The sequence below is a fragment of the Canis lupus genome, chromosome 23, assembly GCF_048164855.1.
Source record: "Canis lupus baileyi chromosome 23, mCanLup2.hap1, whole genome shotgun sequence".
Lineage (NCBI taxonomy): Eukaryota > Metazoa > Chordata > Mammalia > Carnivora > Canidae > Canis > Canis lupus.
This window is the reverse complement of record NC_132860.1, coordinates 10,953,814-10,979,837: the sequence shown is the minus strand read 5'-3', so window position 1 is coordinate 10,979,837 and position 26,024 is coordinate 10,953,814. Positions and strand designations below refer to the sequence as shown.

The 26,024-nt window shown below is 38.6% G+C and overlaps 1 protein-coding gene and 1 long non-coding RNA gene across 2 annotated transcripts in view; one reads left to right on the top strand and one right to left on the bottom strand.

Annotated features, from left to right (window-relative positions):
• Nucleotides 1-11,940, top strand: part of LOC140614725 (uncharacterized) — a 29,359-nt gene extending 17,419 nt beyond the window's left edge. Inside the window, exon 4 of the long non-coding RNA XR_012015509.1 lies at nucleotides 9,790-11,940. This is a non-coding gene — a long non-coding RNA (uncharacterized lncRNA). The remainder of the gene's footprint in view (nucleotides 1-9,789) is intronic.
• Nucleotides 1-26,024, bottom strand: part of PIK3C2A (phosphatidylinositol-4-phosphate 3-kinase catalytic subunit type 2 alpha) — a 173,745-nt gene that overhangs the window by 132,443 nt on the left and 15,278 nt on the right. The gene's annotated exons all lie outside the window — the stretch shown is intronic.

Genomic DNA, 26,024 nt, shown 5'->3' with positions numbered 1-26,024 from the left:
CTTTCTCACTCTCTCTCAAATAAATCTTTTAAAAAAGGAAAAAAAAATGAGTTTCCTTGGAAGAGTGATTCATTTAACAAAATGTATTGAGCACATTTCACATGGTAGGCATAGTCTTGGGCACTAGAGATGGAGTGTGAATAAGACCTGGTCCCTGTTCTCACAGTATTGACAGTCTAGTGGAGGCTGGGAGGAATCTATTTCAGAAAATGTTCTATCAGGCCTGGAATCAGGGATTCTGGCCCTGGGCAGAAGCTAGATTCAGGAGGTATGAGAAGGAAATGAGTGAACATTTTTTAAAAAAAGATTTAATTGATTTATTTGACAGAGACAGCACAAACAGGGGGAGTAGCAGAGGGAGGCAGAAGCAGGGAGCCCCATGCAGGGCTTGATCCCAGGTCCCTGGAATCATGACCTGAGCTGTAGGCAGACACTTAACCAACAGAGCTACCCAGGCTCCCCAGAAATGAGTGAACATTTGTTGAGGGCTTACTGTTTGTCAGGCACCATTCAAAGCACCATACACAGCCTCCATGGTCCCTTAAGACCTGTAGATCCTTGAGGGGAGGAACACTGTAGTGCTCTTGGGTTCCCTGGGGCACCAAGTGTTGCTGTGCACATAGGAGACATTTGGTACTCAATTGATTATTATATCATCCAAGTTCTTCAGTGGTAATGAGATGCTAGTAGCATTCTTGTGCTCATTACACAGATGGTAAAATAAAAATTAAGAATAATACAAAAAATGGGGCCTCTGGCTGGCTCAGTCAATAGAGCGTGTGACTCTTGATCTTGGAATTATAAATTTGAGCCCCATGTTGGCTGTAGAGATTATTTAAAAATAAAATCTTAAAAAAAAAAAAGAATAACACAAGAAAACAAGCTAAATTATTTGCCAGAGGCCACTTTTTACAGTTGTCATCAAAGCTGGATTTATACTTGGGGCTTCTTAACCTCTAGTCCTTGGCTTAGATTTCAAAGCGATACCTCTTCTTCCAAATATGTGAGGTAACTGTAATTGCTACATAGCCAGTCGTTATAGGGATGCTAAAATGTTATAGCTACAACTATGCCACCTGTAATAAGAACCTTGATGGAAACTCTAGACACTATTTTAAATATGCCACAAGTTTTGTTTCCCCTACCTTTACATAAATGAATTTTTTTAAGAAACAAGGAGATATTTTATTGCATTTGATAATACTACCATAAGCCTTAGAAAAGCTCAACTCCTGTAGGCACACATCCAAGGAACAGTGGTAAAGAAGAATTCAAAGTAAAACCAGATGTTAACATGGTGTCCATCCCTTTGTTGCAAATCTGCACAGTTGGGTTAGAGGGTGTCCATGCTCACGCCCATTCTTTGTCATGAACTTCCACTTGTTAGATGGTTCATGCTCGTATGGACACCAATGACTCAGTGGACACACACATATTGCATAAGGAGGATAAACTGGAAGGAAAATATCCTATGATTGATAGTGGCTATTTTTACATGGTAGGATATCAGTGTTTTCAAATCTTCTATATTTGATTTTAAGTCAAAGGAATAGTGAATAAATACAATAGGATACTTTGCCTGGGATAGAATAGGTACCCCTAATAAAGTCTGCTTTATTTTATTTATTTACTTTTTTACTAAAGTTTGCTTTAAATCATATTCAAAGCCTTTTTTCACAAGTGTTTTCTCTCTATTATTTCTATTATTTTTTATTGAAGGATAATCTTTTTAAAGATTTTATTTATTTATTCATGAGATACAGAGAGAGAGAGCGAGAGAGAGAGAGAGAGGCAGAGACACAGGCAGAGGGAGAAGCAGGTTCCATGCTGGGAGCCCGATGTGGGACTCCCAGGGACCCTGGGATCACACCCTGAGCCAAAGGCAGAGGCTCACCCACTGAGCCACCCAGGCATCCCTATTGAAGGATAATTAATGTACAGTGTTATATTAGTTTTGGGTGTACAATATGATTATACAATTCTATATATCACTCAGTGCTCATCAAGATAAGTAAGTGTACTTTTAATCCCCTTGTTCTATTTTACTCATCCCCTCCCTTCACCTCCCCTCTGGTAACCACCAGTTTGTTCCTGCATTTAAGATCTTTTTTTTGTTTTGTTTTGTTTCTTTTTTCCCTTTGTTCATTTGTTTTGTCTCATAAATTTCACATATGAGTGAAATCATATAGTATTTGTCTTTCTCTGACTGATTTATTTCACTTAGCATTATAACCTATAGGTCTATCTATGTTGTTGCAAATGGGAGATTTCATTATTTTTTATACCTGAGTAATATTTTATGATATATATACTGCATCTATATATACACACCACGTATTCTTTATCCATTTATCTGTCGATGAATGCTTGGGTTGCTTCCATATCTTGGGTATTATAAATAATGCTGCAGTATACATAGGGCTGCATATATCTTTTTGAATTTGTGTTTTCATTTACTTTGGGTAAATATCTCCTAGGGGGATTACTGGATCATATGGCAGTTCTATTTTTAATTTTTTGAGGAAACTTCCACTGTTTTTCACAGTGGCTGCACCAGCTTGTGTTCCCACCAGTAGTGGATCAAGGTTCCTTTTTCTCCACATCCTCACCAACCCTTATTATTTTTCATGTTTTGATTTTAGCCATTGTGTAAAGAAATATGTCACTGTGGTTTTAATTTCATGTTCTTGATGGTGAGTGATGTTGAGCATCTTTTCATGTGTCTGTTGACCATCTGTATGTCTTCTTTAGAAAAATGTCTATTCAGGTCCTCTGCCCATTTTAATATATATATATATATATATATATATATATATATAAAAATTTAAAAATTTTTTTAGATTGTATTTATTATGTGTCTGGTGAAAATGGTCCAGTTTCATTTATTTGCATATAGCTGTCTAGTTTTCCCAGCATATGAAGATACTGTCTTTTTCCCATTGTAAGTATTCATGTATCTTTTGTCTTAGATTAATTGACCATATAAGTGTGGCTTTATTTCTGGACCCTCTACTCTGTTCCATTGATGGATCTATTTTTGTGCCAGTATCACTGTTTTGATTACATAAAGGAAATGATTTTTAAGCAGCATTTTACTTTAGATCCAGCAGGGGGAGCCAGATCCTTGTTGATTAAAAACACCCCCCCCCCCCAAAAAAAAATTCCTTAGAAAATACCTTCTAATTTCCGAAGTATTCTATTTCCACCTTCATTTAGTGTCTCTAAACAGTTCTTTCTTTCCTCTTTGAGAACTTAGGGCATAAAAATAAAGTTGAAACATGTCACAAACAAAAACTTTCACTTTTTTGAGTTCTTTTCAAGGCACTAAATTTACCAATTTAGGTAGTGTTGCTTACTCTGCCTGCTGGTCTGGAGCAGGAGAGGAGACAGCCAGAGCAGGAAAGGGTCAGACTAGTGACTGGTGATGGCAGCAAGTAGGAGAGAGCAGCTACCTTCAGGGAGGAAGAGATCGTTGAATTGGATCTTAGAGCACAGTCAGCATTCCTTAGCCTGTCATGGTTGGATTGGCACTCCAGACTCTGGGAGCAATATCAGCAAATAACAGATGCAGTGTATTTGTAGAATTACAGATAGTACAGGAGGAGCATGGTTAAGGGTAGGTAAGATAATTCTGGAAAAGTAATCTAAGTGGGGTTTATTTCAACAATGTTGGATAAAAGCCAATAATAGTAATAATAGCTAATATTAGTAATAACTAATATTCATGTTAAATAGGTATCTAATATTCCATACTTACTTGCTGTTCCAAATGCAGTTGTAAGCACTTTACAAGTATTAACTAATTTAATCCTCACACAATCTGTTTATTATCATCATTTCCAAAAGAAGAACCTGAGGGAAAATGAGGTTGAACAACTTGTCCAAGGTCACACAACTTGAAAGAGGTGGAGCCAGCCTTGGAGCCCTGGCAGCCTAGCTTCAGAGTTTGCACCTGATTTAAATAATGGATCTGCATTCTCTCCTTTAATTCTCAAGAGCAGCTTTCTGAAGTCACTGTGCTATCATTATGCCCATTTGCTATTTGCTATCGTTATGCCCTTCTCTACACAAAAAAATGTTATTTCCCCTGTCCTATCACACAAGCTGTTCTGCATTTGCATTTAAAACCTAATGATAATAAATAAATAAATAAATAAATAAATAAATAAATAAATAAATAAAACCTAATGATAGGGGCGCGCCTGGGTGGTTCAGCGGGTTAAGCGTCTGACTCTTGATTTTACGCTGAGATCATGGTCTTGGAGTCAGGACTGAACCCCCTTCAAGTCCCACGTGGGGCTCTGTGCTCAGTGAGGAGTCTACTTCCTCCCTCCACCACTCCCGTTGCTCTCTCTCTCTCAAGTAAATAAATCTTTAAAACCTAGTGATAATATCTTTGGAAAGCCTGTACAGTATTTCTGTGTACGGATGTACTATATCTTGCTTAACCAGTCTGTTAGGTGGTTTACAGTCTTTTGCTGTTAGAAACAATGAATGGCAGTAAATGAAGGCCAATGAATAAATGTCATTTCCTACAGGTGTGAGCCTAGCTGCAGGATAGATTCCAAAGAATGTATTTGATGGTTGATCCTAGGGACGCCTGGGTGGTTCAGTCGGTTGAGCATCTGCCTTTGGCTTGGGTCATGATCCCAGGGTTCTGGGATGGATCCCCACATCTCTCACATTGGGCTTTCTGGAGCATGCTTCTCCCTCTCCCTCTGCCTGCCACTCACCCTGCTTGTGTGCTTATGCGCTCTCTGTCAAATAAATAAATAAAATGGTTTTTTTTAATACCCAAATCTATAATTTTTTTAATTTCCTTTTTTTTTAAAGATTTTACTTATTTATTCATGAGAGACACACAGAGAGGCAGAGACATAGGCAAAGGGAGAAGCAAGCTTCTCGAGGGGAGCTCAATGTGGGACTTGATCCCAGGACTCTAGGACCACATCCTGAGCCAAAGGCAGATGCTCAACCACTGAGCCACCCAGGTGTCCCCCGAATCTATAATTTTGACAGAAGTTGTCAAATTGGTCTCTGTAGGGGCAGTATGGGTATAAACACTCTCCTGCAATATGAGTGCCTTTGTCCCCCCATTTCTTCACCAACAGAGGGTGTTAAGTGAAAAACTGTTATCTCAGTGTAGCTTTAATTTGCATTTCCCTTATTATAAGTGAGATAGAACATTATCCTATGTGTTCAAGAATCATTTAACACTTCTTTCTTTGTAGACTGTTTGATCACAACCTTTGTCTATTTTTCTGTTGGGTTGTTTAGCTTTATATATACATATATTCCAGCTCCTATGTGTGATTTTCCAGGCCCAACTGTGGGCAACTGCAAAGGCCTTGACTGGGCAGGCCTTTCAGGAGACTGCTGCCCTCACTAGACTTGATGCACAGGCAGTGCACTGCAATCTCTGAAAAAGTTTACACGCAGGCCTAATCCTGGAGTTCCAGGATGGAGTCCCATGTCAGGCTCCCTGCATGGAGCCTGCTTCTTCCTCTGCCTGTGTCTCTGCCTCTCTCTCTCTCTCTTTGTGTCTCTCATGAATATATAAATAAAATCTTAAAACAAACAAACATGTGAACAATGGGACACGGGAGCTCCAGAGGAACTGGGAGCAGGGATTGCAAAGAAAAGTTATTGAAGCAGAATGTATCAACAAGAAAGGTAAGAGTTAAGCATGGTTTGAAAGATGGGGCAACAAGAAAGGTAAGAGTTAAGCATGGTTTGAAAGATGGGGCATACTTAGCTATATATTCTTTAATATTAGGCAAATCCATTCTGGGTTGACATAGGAATTCAGGATGGTTACTTCATAAAGTAATTGGCTTACAGTTTAACCTCTGATGAAAAACACATCATGTTGGGCAGCTTAGTGGAGGTAATATATATACAGCTGGTATGGTGCTTGGTACCCTGTAGGCACTCAGACCCTACTCCTCCCGACTTAACTCCTTTCTTTTCCCGAGATTGGCTCTTGAATTAAAAAGTCGTTTCAGGGATCCCTGGGTGGCGCAGCGGTTTAGCACCTGCCTTTGGCCCAGGGCGCGATCCTGGAGACCTGGGATCGAATCCCACGTCAGGCTTCCTGCAATGGAGCCTGCTTCTCCCTCTGCCTATGTCTCTGCCTCTCTCTCTCTCTCTCTGTGACTATCATAAATAAATAAATTTTTAAAAAAAGACTTATTAAAAAAAGTAAGTCTAAAAAAATAAAAAAAATAAAAAGTCGTTTCATTGTCTAGCATAGGCTCGGGGTGTGATCCCGGGATCTGGGATCGAATCCCACGTCAGGCTCCCCACAGTGAGCCTGCTTCTCCCTCTGCCGGTGTCTCTACTTCTCTGTGTGTCTCTCATGAATAAATAAATAAAATCTTTAAAAAAAAAGAACAAAGGCAAAAAAAGTCATTACTTATCACTTCCCTATTTTGCTACACTTTACTATTATATATGTTCTTGAGATCACTTACAGTTAATGTATCTATATGATAGCAATCCTATATAATCATATGTAGTAACCACATTTTTTTCCTGTTCTGCACTCAGTGACACTGCAAAATTGGCCATGTTAGAAGCATTTATCTCTGCAAAGTTGGCCATGTTAGAAGTATATTAGTAGCATATTAAATGCTACTAATCAGGGTTTTTCTCACTTCCACTCACAGAAAGCCACTTGTTAACCATGAACTAGCACTGCTTTTGTTGCTGATGTGTTGGCTAGGGAGCATGTCACTTTTTCCAAAGTCATTCAGAGAGTTCAGTCAGCCTAGTTCCAAATTTGCCTCAGTTTGTTAATTTAGAGAAAATGGAACTGAGACTGAAGCTAATTACTTTCTCCAAAACTGACTTTGGAGTGTGTCAACTACACCTCAATTAAAAACAAACAAACCACAAAGGATTTTGGAATATACAAATATTAAATCATAATGTTATACACCTGAAACTAATATAATGTTGTATGTTAATGGTCTTATTGATGTCCTCCACTCTTTTCTCAAGTCCAGTGAGTATCCTTATGATCATTGCTTTAAATTCTCCATCAGGCATGTTACTTATGTCTGTTTTTGCTAGATCTTTGGCCATGGCCTTGTTCGGTTCTTTCATTTGGGACAAATTCCTCTGTCTTCTCATTTTGTGTCTCTGTGCCTGATTCTGTATGTTAGGAAAGTCAGCCACATCTCCCGTTCTTGAGGGTGATGGTTTTATGAAGAAGAGATCCCGTAGTGCCCTGCAGTGAAGTGCCCATAGTGCCCTGCAGTGAAGTGCTCCCCAGGGCCTGGCACTTCCAGGAGTGTCTCCAGTGTGTGCTGCATACACTCTGCTGTTTTATCCTGGCTACTTTATCCTGCAGGCCATTTGTACACAGGGGCCCTCTGCCCCTTGAGAGCAGTGTTTGGTCCCTGGCCTGAATGTGGTACGTTTTAACTAGATGTGTTCTGATCTGCTTGTGAATTGAGACCTGTGGCCACTGTCACCATTGGAAGAAGGAGACTCGGTGTGGGCAGGGGTTTGGGTGGGTCTTCTGGGGAAGGGGGCCTTCAGGGCTAGCCAGAGGGGGAGGGTCGGTTGCACCAGAGTAAGCGGAGCCTGGTATAAGCAAGTGAAGTAGCTAGTGTCAGGTTGAGGAGGGAAATGGCACCTGTCAGTTCCTTTGTTCCTGGAGAAGTCTCTCCACAAAGGCTGTCACTTGCTCCAAGATGAGCAAATAACCTCTCCACTGAGCACCCCAGGCACTTTTCAGATCGCTTTTTCATTGCTGTTTGTCTGCGGGCTGTTTGCCTCCCTTCTCTTTAAGAGCAACCCCAATGTGCCTGGGTGGCTTGGTGGTTAAGCACCTGCCTTTGGCCTGGGGTGTGATCCCACAGTCCAGTTGGGGGATAGAGTCTGATGTCAGGCTCCCTGCAAGGAGCCTGCTTCTCCCTCTGCCTGTGTCTCTGCCTCTCTCTATCTCTGTCTCTCATGAATAAATAAATAAAATCTTAAAAAAAAAAAATAGAGCAACCCAATGTCCTCTAAGTTCAACCAGAGCCAAGCATGCTGATCTTTAAAACTCCAGACTTTTAGGCGATTCATCTTCCCCCTGCAGTCCCCTGTGTGTCTGTCCCTCACCCTTCTCTGAGACCAAGGCTCCCTCCCCACCGCCCTGGCCATGCCTGGTTCCCACCCAGTGTCTCTGCTCTTCCTTCTTTGTTGTGGTCTCTTCTCTACCTTTAGTTGTGAAGTTTGTTCAGGTCAATTTCTGGGGCATTTAGATTGATTTGCTAGTTATCTAGTTGTGTTCTTGGGATAAGGCGAGCCTAGGGTCCTCGCACCCTGCCACCATCTTCTGGCCCTACCATTCAGATTTCTCTTGCAGCTTGGGTGGGAGAATGTGTTGGAGACTCACAGAGTTAGGTGCTGGGTCTGACAGCTTCAGCACTTCAGGAAATTTTAGGGAATCTCCTGACTCTCAACTGAGCCAGTCTGCTTAGAGTTCTGACTAAAGTAAGTTTGCTTTCAAATTCAAAGCAAATCTCAAGTGACTCCCTTTGCTTGCTTTCCTGAAATACAAAATTTCTTTTTTTTTAACCACTTAAAAAAAAAAAAAAAAAAACAGAACAGCTTTCATCCTCATTAGCTTCCATTTGATTACTTTAGGACTTCATATTTTGTATGCCACGAAGTTCAAGCCCTCTCTTTCTTTTCTCTTTCTTGTTGAAAAGAAAAAGAAGAAAAAAAAGAGAGAAAGAAAAAAAAAAAAAAGAAAAGAAAAAGAAGACAAGACAATATTTGAGATGATTTTAACATAAAAAAAATGAATGAGTGAAAAGGAACCATCCCAGATTTTAAATTCTATCCCTATACAGCTATTATATTCTTGGACATTTCTTTTTTTCTTTTCCTCTTTGGTAGTATTTGTCCACATAATATTATTTATATATTTGAAATGATGGTATATATTCACTTTTACAGTCTGTTCTTTTAGTGTAGTTTAATATCATAAATCTTTTCTTTATGTTAAATGTAATTTTCAATGACTTAAAAGCATGCATGGCATTTGTGCAAATGTATCACAGTGCAGGCTCTAAGAGGTCCCCAATGATTCCTGCTTTCTACTCCTCTCACCCTTGCCCTCCTGCAATCCCCTTCCCTTGAGCAGGGCTACCCTTATTGACTGACTTCTAAGTGTAGGAGGGGGAAATTTTTCCTCCACTCTTAGATATAGTAATTGGGAGCCTATGAATTAAACTGACAAAAGAGATCAACAGGAGAAAAGACAAAGTTGTAATTCAGGTACATATGCAGGGGGCACAGAGAAACATGTGATGGAGTCAGTTAGAATTTGGGGCCTATATATCATTTTAATAGGGAAAGGGAAGATGGAGAAAGGGCACTTATGGGAAGACAAATGGCTTTTAGGAAAGATAAATGGGTCCTTAGGAAAATAGATGGGACACAGAATAGTTTTGTGACAATGCCTGTTTAGGTGATCTCATATCCTGGTGCTGACCTCTGTCTCTGGTATTAAGGGTCAAATTTCCCTGGTTAAGAAATTCCTTGGAAGATGCTTTAAGACAGTTGAATTCTTTGAGGAGGCTCTGCTTTTAGGCAGATAACAGGAGTTTGAGGGTGGGGGAAGGAGAGCCTCTATCATTTTTAAATACCTTCAGCTCAGAGTAATTTTTATGGCGGACCCCTTCATGTGGAATAGAGTATGGCAGAAATGATGATGTCTTATCTAGTATTAGGTTACAAAAAGATTGTGGTTTTCATGCAGTGTGTTCTTTCTTTCTCCCTCTCTCTTAGGTTGCTCACTTCCAGGAGAAGCCAGCTGCTCTGTAATCAGACAGCCTTGTGAAGAGGCCCACATGAGTCTGTGTATGAGCAGATCTTCTGCGGCCTGTCAAGAGTTACATGAGTGAGGCTGGAAGTACATCTGGCCTCAGCCAAGTCTTGGGAAGACTTCAGCCTCAAAAGAAACCCTGACCTAGAACCACCTAACTAAGGCATCTGCACCTTGCAGATGCCTGGCTCACAGAACTTTAACATAATAAATATTGCTGTTTTAGTCACCAGTTTTGGGATTGTTATGAAGCCATAGATTACTAATACAGGTGCTAAGGATTTTATTCAACTAGTTAATTAATAGGGGAATTGGTAAGATACTGAGACCCATTAGAATGAGAATTTTGAGAATAGAGAGAGGCAATTAACAACATTGAAATTTGCTAAGAGATGTAAATCTGATTAATATCTTTTTTTTTTATTAATATCTTATCAGACAATGAAAGGTAATGTTTTGGATCATCTTTTTTTTCAAACTGGAAATTAATTATATTTCTATCAGAAAAAAATTCATGTGTATTTCTGTGAACAAGAATCTTTTGTATTACCATTAATTTTCTATAATTTAACTTTCCAAAGAACTATAAAGTAGCCAGTTAGAAGAAAGACAGTCCAAGGGGCACATCCATATAGAATCAAATTATCCCCAGATGGTCTGCTAGACAATGCCTAGCATTCCACTGAAAGGACAGCAGTAATCTCTTTTGCCTATTTACAAATCTTGGCCAATTTTTTTAGACACATATTTATGAGGAGGCTTTATAATGTTTAATGGCTGTATACTATCTAGCAATTTGAAATACCCTAATGTTTAATATTTTTCTATTGAACTTTAAGTTGTTTCCATTTTCTTATTTACTATAGTATATGACATTTTATTATTATTTTATGTAAATATTTTAGTGTTGTAAATAATGATTATATGAATTTTTCTTTAAGGTAAATTCCCAGGGGTGGGACGGCTGGGTGACTCAGTTGGTTAAGCAGCACTGCCTTCAGCTCAGGTCATGATCTCAGGGTCCTGGGATTCAGCCCTGGGTCAGGCTTCCTGCTCAGCCAGGAGTCTGCTTCTCCCTCTCCCTCTGCTCCTCCCCCTGCTTGTGCTGTCTCTCTTTCTGAAATAAATAAATAAAATCTTTATTTTTTTTTAAAGATTTTATTTATTTATTCATGAGAGTCAGAGATATAGGCAGAGGGAGAAGCAGGCTCCCTGCAAAGAACCTGATGCAGAACTTGATCCCGGATCCCAGGATCAGGCCCTGAGCCAAAGGCAGATGCTCAATCACTGAGCCACCCAGGGGTCCCAATAAAATCTTTGAAAAAAAAAAAAATATATATATATATATAATAAAATAAAATAAAAATAATAAAAGGGCTTTTCTTACCCCTTCAAGCCTTACTGATATTTCCCTCTCTGGCAAATATACATACTCTATTTATTTATTTATTTATTTATTTATTTATTTATTTGAGGGAGAGAGATAGCGAGAGAGAGCAGGAGTGGAGCAGAGGGGCAGAGGGAGAGGGAGAAGCAGGCTCCCTGCTCAGCAGGGAGTCCTCAGCAGGGAGCCTACTCAGAACCCTGGGATCATGACCTGAGCCAAAGGCACATGCTTAACTGACTGGGATACCCAGGCGCCCTAAAAATAAACATATTCTGGATCTAGCTTTGTATGAATACCCCCAAATTGTGAACTAATGGCTTTAAGGGGATTCTTTTGTTTCTTCAACTTTTAAGACTGATACTTTTAAATGGTGGGCAGAAGAAATAAAAGGAAAAAAATGAACACATGAGAGATAATGGAGAGGATTTAAGTTGATGCCTCATATGTTTGGAACACAAGAGATGATAGCTACTATTGGCTCTTGCTAAACTGCTTATCAGGTGAGAGACGATGTAGCTCTGGACGCCAACTGAGGTTTGAATCCTGGTTTTGGTATTGAGCTGTGTGACCTTGGGAATGTTGCTCAGATTCTTTGTGCCTCATTTTCCTTATCTCTAAATGAGGATAATAATAATACCTAATTCATGCAACTGTTGTGATATTACATGAGATAATATATGTAAAATGTTCTGAATGGCATCTGGCATATAATAAATGCTTGAAGAAAGGTCAGTATTATTCCAGGTTGAAGCGCTTTCATATGTTTTCTAACACAAAGATCTATGAAGTAGAGTTTTTTTTCATTATTCTAATTAAAAATTTCCAAACATAAACAAAAGTAGACAGAACATTATAATGAATCCCTAGATACCTAGCACCCACCTTCAATAATTATCAATACATGGCCAGTCTTTTTCAAAACTCATCCACTTTACCCCACACTTGGATTATTTTGAAGTAAATCCCAGCCTTAATATCATTTCATTCAGAATGTATTTCTAAAAGATAAGAACTCTCTTAAGAGTTTATTTGCCTCTTTTAATAGGTAGATTAACTGAGGCTCAGTGAGGTTAAGTAACATTCTTAAAGTGATCCAACCGGTAAGTGTATTAACCAAAATTCAAATATAAGATTGACTTCTTTTACATTGCCATTTGCTGACTGATATAGATATCTATGATACAAAGGTTAGGCATCAAAATTCTAAATTTAAATAATCTTAGCATTTTAAAATTGAGAAGGAAAAATCAAGGACAGAATAAAAGCAAAGGTATTCAACATTGAGGAGGATTAGAGCACAGATTAAGTTCCTTTAGATTTATTTTTTCCTCTGGTTGAAAGGATTTGTCTTGCTCTTTTTATTCATTTATTTATTCATGAGAGACAGAGAGCAGGAGAGAGGGAGGCAGAAGCAGAGGGAGAGGCAGGTTCCCCGAGGAGCAGGAAGCCTGATGTGGGACTTGATCCCAGGACCCTGGGACCATGACTTGAGCAGACATTTAACTGACTGAGCCACACAGGTTCCCCTTATCTTTGAAGTCATCAAGGTCTTTGAAGTCATCAAGCATGAAATGTGAAAATAGGGCATCAATCGTTCAGACTTTGTGCATGGTGAATGATTGAGCTAATGTTTTTTCTCCAGCTTCCAGCACTAAAAGAAATGCCTCTGCACCTGTTTGTAGTTCATCATACTTTCAAAAGGAAATACTATATTCCTAACAATGTGATTATTTAAAAAGGAAGAGTATGCAGCCAGAAACAGAGGGAATTAAGATTACAGTGCCTGCACTGTGACAGTTTTCAACAAATGTTGACTGATGATGATAGAAATAATATTAATCATAAGGATGTGGCTGACATATGACATATAAACCACACAAAGGAGCAGGTAAACAAGTCACATGTCTAAATAGTAGCTTGCAAAGCAGCTTTGGAGTTTGTCTGAGGAAAAGGCCAAAAGAGGTGGTATATATACAGCAGCATCTAAAATCATAGGCTTTGGAGCCAGCAAGAATTCTGACCCCCTACTATTAGATGTGTGACCTTGAACACATTACTTGACACCTCTGAGCCTTGATTTCTGCATTTGTAAAATGAGAATAATAGTACCTATTGCATAGTGTTGTTATGAGGCTTAAGTGAGATCATGTGACTGAGTTACAATCATAAAAAATATTTGAGAGTTACCAGGAAATTTCCTCCAAACTAGAGAAAATGAAGAAAGTAAGACTGCCTTTCTGAAGAAGAGAAAGGAAATTAAGTGTTCTCAGGTTGGCAATAATGTATCTAGAGATAGACTGGATCATTAACGAAAAAGAATAAATATCTCAGGTTCACCTGTAGCCTAATGAGGCTCTAGCTGCCTGGGTTAAGTTTGCTAACAGGGAGAAATGAACAGGCAAGTATTTAAGTCCAGTGGTAGTGATGTCTTTCTGTGGATTACTGAATTAGCATTTGGCTCCTTTGCATTTTGGGTAGCCCAAGCCTATCTTGCAGGCCCTAGTCACTCTGAGGTCTTTCATGGGAAAGGACAGATCAAGCCAGAATGACCTTAGACAGTATGCACAAAATCACTTAGTGGTCTTATTAAAATGGAGATTCAGATTTGTTAAGGTCTCAGGTAGGGCCTGAGATGCTCCCAGGTGATGCTGATTCTGCTGGCCGTCAGACCACACTTTGAGGAACAAAGCTACAGATAACACACCACCACTTCCAGTTACACATCTACTTTCAACAGGGATTCATCAGCAATATTTATTATCCTCTCCTTCTTTTGGGGGTCACAAGTTTCTAATTCAGCACCTAATGCTAGCTATCCAAGAACTCTCACCTGAAGACTAGAACAAGCCTTGGACTTGCTTCCTTTGTACCTAGACAGAGGGCAGGATGGGACAATAATGGGTCCCAAATAGGGATGGGGAAGGAGATAGGACAAATCTCCTCTCTAGTCTAGGTATCCTGTCTGAGGTAGTCTGCAGCTAGGAGAGAGGGAAAAGGATGCTTGATCACAGGTCCTGGGGAAGCCCAAGGTAAAACAGGGAAAACTGAAGCAGAACAGGTTGGCTAAATGGGAAGAAAAGGCAAGAAGGTAGTGAAGAGATGGTAGCAGGCAACTGCTTTGGAGCTAGAACCTCAGTGTATCTAGTAGAGCATGAACTGGTGGCTAGCATGATGGTATCACTACTCCTGCCACAGGTAAAGCTAAATTTGAACCAAGGGACATTTACAAGCCATATTCAGACTTGAGTTTGCTGAAATAAGGGACTGACAATGTGGAGCTTGTGAGGGTATCTTATTTCTAAAAAGGTTGATTTGCTCATGGAAACAGAAACAAATGGATTATATAAAACTTAACTAGAAGCAAAATTAAAACTCATCTATAATCTTTATATGAATGATATTATACAAAAATAAAGTGCAACATGTCAGAGGAAAATTAACTCCACTATGTTAATTATCAGAAAACTTTCAAGTCTTAAAAACTTGTCCATGTGTTTTTTCTCTAATGAGGAAAATCTTTTTATAATTGTAGAGTCTGAATGAAGGCATTTTATTTTATTTTATTTATTTTATTTTTAATTTTTATTTTATTTATTTATGATAGGCACACAGTGAGAGAGAGAGAGAGACAGAGACATAGGCAGAGGGAGAAGCAGGCTCCATGCACCGGGAGCCCGATGTGGAATTCGATCCCCGGTCTCCAGAATCGCACCCTGGGCCAAAGGCAGGCACTAAACCACTGCGCCACCCAGGGATCCCTGAAGGCATTTTAATATTCCTTTTTCCCTGCATGCTAAATGTCTTATTAAGTTTTAAAACTGGAAATTTTTCATCTATCAGAAAGTTTTACTTACCTTTTTTTGTATTACACAGTGTTTAAAGCTGTTCAAAATTTAATTATTATGACCAACAACATAAGATAAAAGCTTGTAATCCCTCAAAGTAAATCATAATAAATAGAAGGACTTTATTTCCTTCAAAGGGAACTTCTAAATAAAGGAAGAAAATTGTGTATTAAGCTAAGCATAACATTGTTTACTGCTACAGAAAAAAACTAATGGGCACACAATGCTTGGGGTCTAGCAAACAACAAAGCACACAATTCTTAATCACATAATCTTGACTTTGATCTCAGCTAGATGTCTGACCTTGGCAACCTTTTGATCACTCTTAGCCTCATTTCTCCTCTGTAAAATGAGGAATTAGACTAGTTGGTATTCAGTTCTAATGTTCCGTTGATTTAATAGAAGCCTACTTTTGACTGTGAGCATCAAAGAATGTTTGCCATTTCCCACTTAGTAAGTGGGGATCCAGAGAGATGAAAAAGTGTTATGGGGCAGAGTCAGGTTAAACCTCAAGCTGTGTGACTTCTAGCTAGGGACCCTTTCCACAGTATTATGCAACTTGAAATTCTTTCCACGGTTGATCATTCCCACTATCAAAATGAAAATGCACCAGAATAAACCACAGAAGACATTGGTTTAATACTATTTCCTCCGTGGAAAGGGTTAGTTTTCTGGGTGGCTTAATATGAGTTATAACTATTTATGGTTAGAAGTATGAATGTAAATTATGCTAGATAACCACCTAAGAGCAGATCAAGTTCTCATATGTAGTCAGAATGGCTAATTTCAAGATTACACAGTACTGGTCCTCTTGTTCCGTGACCTGAGGGCAGAGGCCATGCCTGGCCTATCTCTGTGGTTAGCAAGGCAGGCACTCTGCAGCTAGGAGATTCTCCCCCCAGTGCAGGGCTCTGGGGCAAAGGAGTGGATCTGCAGCACTAGGGAGAGGGGATCTAAAAGGGAGGATATGCTCAGGAGAACCAAGCAAACTATGGAAAGAGATTTTTACAGTGTCCGCCAGATTAGCTTGAGGGTATGTTTTGGGCTTGGGTCCTGGCTGTAGAACCTCCCATCCTGGTTTCCCAGCACTCCAAGAGATTCTGTGAACCACCAATACCGTTTTAATAAAGTTCTTTTCTACTTTGCTCAGTTGATTTTTGCTGCTTGTTATAGAAGGGATCCAAAGGTCAAAAGGCAGCTTTGTTGGCCTTGTCTGTAGCCTCCCCACACTCCTCCCAAGTCCACGAATCTAAGTAACTTGCTGGTAGCATGACCATTACTAAAACCTCCACCACCCTTTTAACAGACCTCCTGATTCTTAGCCCAGTTGATATACTTGCGAAAATTTTGGGAGGGGGGAGGGCTGTACTCTTGCCTTATACTTGGAAATCAATTCAGAGTTTCCTTAATTCGTAGTATGCATTTTATTATAGTTCTCAGTTTTTAGAGTTTACTGGATCTCAAATTCCATTTAATGAATCGGAAATCCAACCAGTTAGGTAAAAGGAGGTGACAGCCATCACACAAATGGAAGAGTTGGCCTTAGATGGGAGCTTGGATAAAGTATCCACAGTTAATAGGGAAGTAAAACATACAGAGAGGTAGGTCAGTTAGTAGATTTTATTGGTGAGAGGATGTGGAAATTCTCTTTGGTTCCTTCAGTTTTCTCAGTAAAATTAAAAGCAAGTCATCATTTGAGAGTGGGAATGGGAAAGAGTAGTAGAGGTCTGAGGAGGAGTAAGAATTAAGTGATATGTTAGGGGAGTGGGACAGTAAATTGTCTAGGAAAATTAGCAGGTTTGCTGGGTACTTGAGGATTGTGGTCAGAAATTTTGAAAAGTTTTAAAATTACCATAGTTGATATTTTTCTCCAGCCATGTTCATACAAGAGAATTATAATTTAAGGAATTAAGAAACTGAGAAACTAAGGTATTGGATAGATCATCTGTGTTTGTGTATTCACAAATAGGAACATGCAGTATATACTTTTCTGCTTTTTTCTATTTATTTTTTAAGATTTGAGAGAGAGAGAGAGAGAGAGAATGCACACTTGGGTGGGGGGAGGGGCAGAGGAAGAAGAAGAGGGAGGGAATCTCCAGCCGACTCCCCTCCAGCATGTGAAGCCCACACAGGGCTCCACATAGGGCTCAATCCCAAGACCCTGGGGTCATGACCTGAGCCAAAACCAAGAGTCAGTTGCTTAACTGACTGAGCCACCCAGGTTCCCTATTCTTTCTTTTTTCTTTGGATAATACGCATTGGAGATTATGCATATCAGACTGCTTTATACTTTCTATTGTCTGCAGAGTATATAGGTGTGCTCATCCCTAAGAGGACACGAAGCCCCACTAGTGAACAAAATTCATTGGTAATGTCTTAGCTTACTTTTCTCTCACAGATATCCAAGTGTCTAGTATAGTATCTAACATAGTATGTACTCATATCTTTTTTTTTGTAATCATATCTTCTTTTTAAGATTTTATTTATTTATTCATGAGAGATACACACAGAGAGGCAGAGACATAGGCAGAGGGAGAAGCAGACTCTATGCAGGGAGCCTGATGCAGGACTCGATCCCAGGACCCTGGTATCACACCCTGAGCTGAAGGCAGATGCTCAACCACTGAGCCACCCAGGCATCCTATATATGCTCATATCTTTTAAAAATCTTTGACATACTTATTTACCTAACCTGTCTGGGGATCGCGTAAGAGCTTTGAAATCCAGGACAGAAGCTCTGACTAAAAACTACTGCTTGATGTCCTTATATTAAATAAATTGGTATGTTTTTCTCTTATTAATCTGCCTTTGTTTAACTTTCCCAGTCAGGGATCCTGGGAAACTTTTTCCTCCCCTACAGATGCTGTGTTTTTCCGACTGACCAACATACACCACACTGCAGCAGGTCTCAACACCTGTGGGCCTCAGAGCCCACATGGAAGTCCATGTTTATCCTTAGTCTGCCTCTTTCCTTGCCAGAGAAGTGTGGCACCAGAAATAGTGCCAATACTGCAAGGGAAGTGAGGCAGGTGCGAGGCACTGCAGATAAATAAGTCTGCTCAACCCAAAGAGATCACTGGAAAATCCCTATGTTTAGGGGACAGGAGGTAGGTTAGGGGACAGGAGAAAAGGTCAGGGAAGAGGAAGACGTTCAGAAGAATACCCTATTAAGGAAGTCAAGGAGGGGCAGCCCTGGTGGCCCAGCGGCTGGAAGGCACCCCCTTCCGCCCAGGGTGTGACTCTGGAGACCCAGGATTAAGTCCCACGTCGGGCTCCCTGCATGGGGCCTGCTTCTCCCTCTGCCTGTGTCTCTGTGTCTCTGCCTCTCTCTCTGTGCCTCTGATGAATAAATAAAATAAAATAAATTAAAAAAAAGGAAGTCAAGGAGGAGAGTGTCAAGAGGAGGCTGCCCAACAGCATCAAATGCTGCCAAGAGGCCAAGAAGGATAACAATTGCACAAAGGCTGGATTTGACAAAGTGAAAGGTTACCAAGAGGAAGGTTTTGGGATAAGTCATTCAAGGAAAACTTCCTGCAAGACTAATTTTTAATTCAACCTTGACAAATGTAAAGAATACGAATTAATAGAAGAGTAGAGAGAACTCAGGGAAATAGGTAAGTTTTAGGAAACAGAAGGGAGAATAAGCAAGATTGGCATTGTCAAATAACAAAATTTCAACTGAGTAAACTTGAAGATCTAATTGGCTTTATTCAACAATTCATGAATTGGGCAGCATCTCATCTAGTAAGCAGAAAGGAGCTCCAAGGAGCAGTACAAAATGGAAGGCTTTCATAGACAGAAGGAGCAAGGGTTAAGGAAAGAACAGATTACCTCATGTTCCTTTGGGGGTTGGAAGGTAAATTATGTCACTGGTGCTGACTAGAAAATTTCAGACTGATTGGTTAAGACTACATTACTGGAGATGGTTGAAAGTATAATTAGGTTAGATACTAAGCCTTGGTTTGGTGGTGTGGGCTTAGCACAAGTGACTTCATTTTGAGACCTGTTGTTTCTTTTTAATGTCACATAAGTACATTTCATAGCAGAGGGGACACTTGGGTGGCTCAGTGGTTGAGTGCCGGCCTTCAGCTCAGGGCATGATCCTGGGGTCCCGGGATTGAGTCCCACATCGGGCTCCCTGCATGGAGCTTCCTTCTCCCCCTGCCTATGTCTCTACCTCTCTCTCTCTGTATGTCTCATGAATAAATAAACTAAATCTTTAAAAAAAAAAAAAAAAAGATTTTATAGCAGAGGAATGTGCTTGAAACAATAGGAAAAACAATGGAACTGGCAAGATTGAGAAGGGAGACAGCAGTCATTAGAAAATCTTCAAGGCTCTCAAAAAGAATTTGCTTTGGGGTATAGCTATTTTGAAATCACTATAGAACCATTTTGGGTTTCTAATTCCAGAGATGAAAATAACTACTGACACGGCAAAACTGAAGCATGTAGGCATGAGAATCAAACTAGTTATACCAAGAAGAGAATGTTTTCTGATATTTAATCAGTGTGGTTTAATTCTGTAACATATAAGGAAAAATTTTAAGAGACTGAAACAGACCAAAAAAGATTACTGGTGTCTCAATGAAAAATAGGTCTTATCTGCCACACGCTCCAAGTTATTTGATTCTAGGGGGTCTCTGAGGCTTTTGTTGTCCTTGAGTTATTTATAACACTATAAATTGTAGATAGCTTTTACCAGTACAATGACTCTTGTCTAAAGATGTGCAAATGATTTTTATTTGGCAGAGGTTCATTTGATTTCCCTCCCCCACTGTGGAAAAAATTAGTTTTGTATTTATTTAGCAAACTCTTCTCAGTATTCCTGATTGTTTTGTATGGGTCTACTCCTTGGAGTCTCTCTGAACCAGCTGCCAAATTTCACCAGCACAATCTGTTATAAGATGAAGCAGACAGAGTTTATTGCTTTCTATGGTAATGAAGAAGACCACTTCACCAAGCTTTGGCAGTATTTTGGAAGAAGAAGGGAAACACAGAATTTACAGAGAAGTGGAAGTTTGATTTAGGGTGAGTCTTTCAAAATAAGGACTTAATTATGAACAGGTTAAGGATCATGATACAATAGTTCAAGATTGGTAGAAACAGCCAAGAAGGGGATTTGAGGGAAGAGATTCAAAGAATCCTAAGAGGCAAACTATTTATGTTCTCCATTAAAGTATTGATGGTTCTTTCAGGAAGTTCCTGTCAACAATCAAACCATCTGTCTGGCAAAGAGATTCTAAGAGAAATTAAGTAATGCTAAGTGAAGACAGGAGAATAACAAACTCATGCTAATAAAGACAGGAATAGTATATGGTCATATTAAAGTAAGATATGGTTCCTTGATTTCTCAGTGTTCAGCTGAGTATGAAGGCTGCCAGGGAGCTGCTTTAGGTTTCATAGTTGTAATCTTATTGGTTTCTCCATTAATAATAAATGAATTAAATAAAGTCTTTGGTATGTGTTCATTTGTATGAGAGTCGTGATTTTCAAAAATTCATCCCTTAATAGGTAATAGAATCCAAGTGATTTGAAATATGAAAAGTTAAATAGAATAGGGTAGTTTTGCTCTTGCTACAGATATGTAAGGCTGGATTATAATGAATGGGTAAGTCTGTGGTGGGCAGATAAATCTATTCAGTGTGAACAGGTTAAATTATATTTGGTAAACATTTCTCAGGGTATTTGGACATAATCTTCCTCACATGGGTGGACTGGCTTCTTGAAGCCAAACACACTCAGTTCTCTGGCCCAGTAAGTGATTACTGAATCTAAATTTATTTGACCTCCAAAATCAGAAACTAGTATCTCTCCTTGCCCTAGGGAAGGGACTACAGGGAGAGGGAAGAGTTTGGGAGGGGTTCAGTTTCTGAATCAAGAAGCCAGATAAAGTCAGATTTAACACACACTAGAAACACTTTAGAGGGGGATCATTGAGAACTAAGAACAAGATGCGAAGGCCAGACCAGGCTAGTCTGGTCAAAGACCACATTCCAGTTCCTCTAAGAGTTGATGTCTGATCCTTTCTTTTTTCCTTTTAAATTTTATTTAGGAGAGGGACGCCTGGGTGGCTCAGCAGTTCAGTGTCAGCCTTTGGCTCAGGGCAGGATCTGGGGATCTGGGATGGAGTCCCCTCCTTACAGGGAGCCTACTTCTCCCTCTGCCTATGTCTCTGCCTCTCTCTGTCTCTCAAGAATAAATAAAATCAAAAAAAAAAAAAAAGAATAAATAAAATCTTAAAAAGAAAATTATTTAGGGGGAAAAACCCCCAACAGAACGGTTCTGAAAAAAAATGTAACAAACGTGTTATCACCTAGAAGAAAAAACTGGAATGTATAAATATGATAATATCATACTTTGACTTTTTAAAAATGATTTTATTTATTTATTTTAAATATTTTATTTATTTATTCATGAGAGACACAGAAAGGGGTAGAGACATAGAAGGAGAAGCAGGCTCCTCACAGGAAGCCCAATGCGGGACTCCATCCTGCAGCCAGGATCACACCCTGAGCTGAAGGCAGACATTTAACCAACTGAGATACTCAGATGCCCCTTCCTTTTTCTTGACTCCTCCATTATTTATCTTCCCTTTCCTTCCTCTACCCATATTAAACCTGCCAAGCCACATTAGCAAGTTAGTCTTTTAAAGTATTTTATTATTTGTATAATCTTACAAAAATCTATTTACTTATATCTATCCATACATGTATATACATGTTTTTTAAAAAGGGATCTGTTTGTCAGGAAAAATTGTGAAAAAATTTTAAATGGACTAAAAAATAGATTACTCATGCCTGTTTAGTACATCCTTCTCAGTTACCCCAACCTAGTCTTTGAGCTAGTTTATAACTGTAAATTTTAGAAAAAAGAGAATAATGCAGATGTTTTTATCCAGAAAAATGTAGATAAGTTATGTCTGGTGGAGTGCAACTGATTATTGCTCTGTTGATAGACCAATTTTGTATCTAATTGTGAAATTTATTTCAGCATTGTTTATTCTTCTTTCAACCCCATTATAACATCTTACTGGTTCCTTTATTAATAAGTCAAAAAAATTTTTTATACATGCTTATATTTGTATCAGTCATAATTTTACCTTTTCAAAAAATGCATACTTTTAACTATTTTGGAGATTATCTACCAGGATGTTCAATGGATCCACATGAAAGGGCCAGGTAAATTACACCGCTAGAGAAGTCTACCTCATGATAGTTTAAGCCCAGATACTTATTTTTTTGGCGTGTAGAGCTGAATGTTAATTGGCAATAGAACTTTAACTTGGCTGACTCTCTGTTTCTCTACTTTCTTATCTCCTCTACTAATATTGTGATTTATTTTTTGTTTCTGTATTGGTTATGGCTGATAAGTTATTCTCCAAACTAGAGAGCAATGACTGGGAATGTGGTTTTAAGGTCTGACTATTTGGTGAAATAGGCAGATGGATGATACATATCTATTTCTCTGTTGGGTAAGAGAAAACAGAGATCTGGCTTGTTAGTCTTACTTGTTTGTCTGTCTACTTTAAGACCACACATACCACAGACGACAAAAGTTTCTCACCAGGCGGGGTAACAATTCTTTGATATTTAAAGTAGTAGGTTTTTGTGTTTCTGTGTTTACTCTTTACTTGTGGTTGAAATTATAGGTTTAGAGCCATAAATCTAGATCTCTGTATATTCATTTGTATGTAATTACAAAGCCCTTTACTTCTCCTTGTAGAAGTGTGAAATGTCTTCCTATCTCTGGAAGATATTCATAAATTAGATTATAAAGTCTTCTAAATTAAAAGAGCTCTGTTCTAGTTGGCTTATAGAGATAAATAAGCATTCATATAAATCAACTATTCCTAAATTTCCCTTTAATAAGGAAATCAAACATTTATTACTTTAAATGTGCCAGACTAAAAACATTCTAAAAGAAATGAACTCATAAACAATTTAATGCAAGTTCCCAGGTAGCCTGGGTGGCTCAGCGGTTTAGCGCCGCCTTCAGCCCAGGGCGTGATCCTGGATCCCAAGGCAGGTTCCCTGCATGGAGCCTGCTTCTCCCTCTGCCTATGTCTCTACCTCTCTCTGTGTCTCTCATGAATAAATAAAATCTTTAAAAAAAAAAAAAAAAGAACTCAAGTTCTCATATTAAGGTAAATCTTGGACAGATGAGACTGTAGATAAAGCAAAACTTTTCCTCTACCCTCTTAGGGTATCTGGATGGCTTGAGAATTAAGTTGATATAGATTAAGGAAAGAAAAGCATACAAATTTTATTTTTACACGTGCATGAGAATCTTCACAGGAAAATAAGGACCCAAAAAGTCATTAGGCCTAAGTGCTTTTATACTAGGTTGAACAAAGAGTAGGAATTGTGAAGAAATAACTAAAAATATATGGGAGGCTCAAGGAAGGTAGGGTTATTTTAATAAGTTTGTTTGTACAGATTTTGTTTGATTTCAATTTCCTATCTCTGGTGATAGGAATATTCTTTTCCTCCAGGTACAGAGAAGGCATCTTTCACATGGACTTTTATCTCCTGCTTGCAAGAAGAAAAGGGGAAATCAGAGTGCTCTTCTTATATCTATTATTTTTCAAGTGCCCTCAGCTCAAAATAATCAGTAGGCCAAATCAGCATATTTTGAGGTGGCATCTTCTGAATCCCTTCTAGACTCATTTAACAATTTTGGGATTAAAAAATTGCTTTCCCTTTTCTCTGATTTATCAGTGTTAAGTAAAATATAAGTGTATATTTTGTTCTACTTGGATTTGTTTTCCCTAAACATAAGGAGGTTTACTGACCAAATAAGCTAACACTACTTCTACATCATGTTAATGTAGAAAGCAGCCTTTGACATCCAAGAACTGGCCTGATGCTATCAGCTGCTGAGCCTCAGTGTTGCTATGAGCTGGCTTGGCACTCACAGGGTAGGTCTTGATGGTCTTCTGCTGAACATGAGCTATTTCACAGAACATCAACATCAGATAAGGCCACTCTGTGACCATGATGGATTTTTAAAAAAGATTTTATTTATTTATTCATGAGAGACACACACACAGAGGCCAAGAGAGAAGGCAGAGGGAGAAGCAGGCTCCCTGTGGGGAGCCTGATGTGAGACTTGATCCCAGAACCCCGGGATCAAGACCTGAGCCAAAGGCAGATGCTCAACCACTGAGCCATCAAAGTGCCCCTGTGACCATGATGGATTAGAACAAAAATAAGTCCATTCCAATAATCATGTCTGAACACAGATAAAACAAGAACATTGTCCAAACCATAAAATACTAAATATCTTCCTATACCAGCTGGTATGAGTGACTGATGCTGCCTTACCAATTATCGCTCTAGGCTTGCTTTATTTTGTCCTCCAGGAATAAGATTTATTGAGCTACTCATAGAATTGTCCCCACCTTCTGACAACACCCAACCTAAAGTAAACCCTCTTTTCTGGTACCTTCTCCAAAATCACCCAACCAAATCTCAAGTCCTATCAGTCCTTTCTAATACTCTTCTACTGAGCTACACCATGGTTGCCTATCATATATGCTTTTTCCTGCTGCAATGAGTTATAAACCAAACTTGTTCAACTGCAGGAGTGTTGCTGTTGTTCTCTGGCTAGTGGGCATTAATAATGTTTAAGATCATGAAATATAAAATCATGTTTGACTAAATCAAATCATTAAACTGACAAATGTTTTATTTTAATAATAATTATGTTTTGCCATATGCATGATTTGCAGTAACCTAAAGTGAATTTCCAAGTTTTTAAACTTAAAACATGAGACTGATATTAGGTTAACAAATGGACAATCATCATATACCTAGATAGGTTCTAAGTAATGTTGAATACTGCATCATTGATTATTACTACACATAATTTAAGGTGTATGTAGTTTTGCTTATTTTCATATGCTATAGAGAAGTTGTAATAAGCATATTAACAAACATGTCTGTTTTTGCTACTTTAAGAAATTGAAAAGATATGTAAAGTTGTATTACATGTATTCATGAGCTTTGCTAGTCTGTTAGAAAACTCCTGTACAAACTCCTGTACAAAGTTCTCATATATCCATTTCGTCAGTTTTCTTTGTGCAATAGAATTTAGTTACTTTGGGTAAGTGTTAGTCAATATGAATGGTTAAGATTATTCTAGGAGCAATACTGACAGAGAAATATAATTGCATATGTCTTTTTGTTTTTCAAGGAAAAAGAATATGTTTTGTTCTAAAACAGAAATTCTCAAATTTTTTAGTCTTCAGATTCCTTTTTATTCATACTTATCATATTGGATATCAAACCAGAAAAATTTAAAGACTTATTTATTTATTTATTTAAAGTTAGCAATGATGATTCCATTGCATGTTAACATATGACAAATAACATCTTAGCATTATTATGAAATAGCTTTGACTTCATGGATCTGAAAAAGAACCAGTGACCTAAATTATAAAGTATCAGTTTATTACAGAATATTAAAGTGCATATAAAGTTAATTTTATCTGCCCTGTGTCCATTTGGGCTGCATAGCAAAAGAAACTATCAACAAAAAGAAAAGGCAACATATGGATTCTCAAATTGTTAAGATGGCTATTATTAAAAAACAGAAGATAATGAGTGTTGGTGAGGGTGTGGAAAAGGGAAAACGCTGGTGCACTGTTGGTGGAAATGTAATGGTACAGCCATTATAGACAATACCATGGGAATTCCTCAAAAAATTAAAAGTAGAGCTATCATATGATCAGCAATCCCACTTTTGGATATTTATCTAAAGAGATTGAAGGATCTTGAAGGGATAACTACATTCCCATGTTCTTTGGAGCGTTATTTACAATTGCCAAAGTACAGAAGCAATAAAAATTTTCACCAGTAGATGAATGGTTAAAGAAAATATGGTACATACAAACATAGAATATTATTTGACTTTAAACAAGAAAAAATCCTACCATTTTCAATAGCATGGGATAGACCCAGAGGAC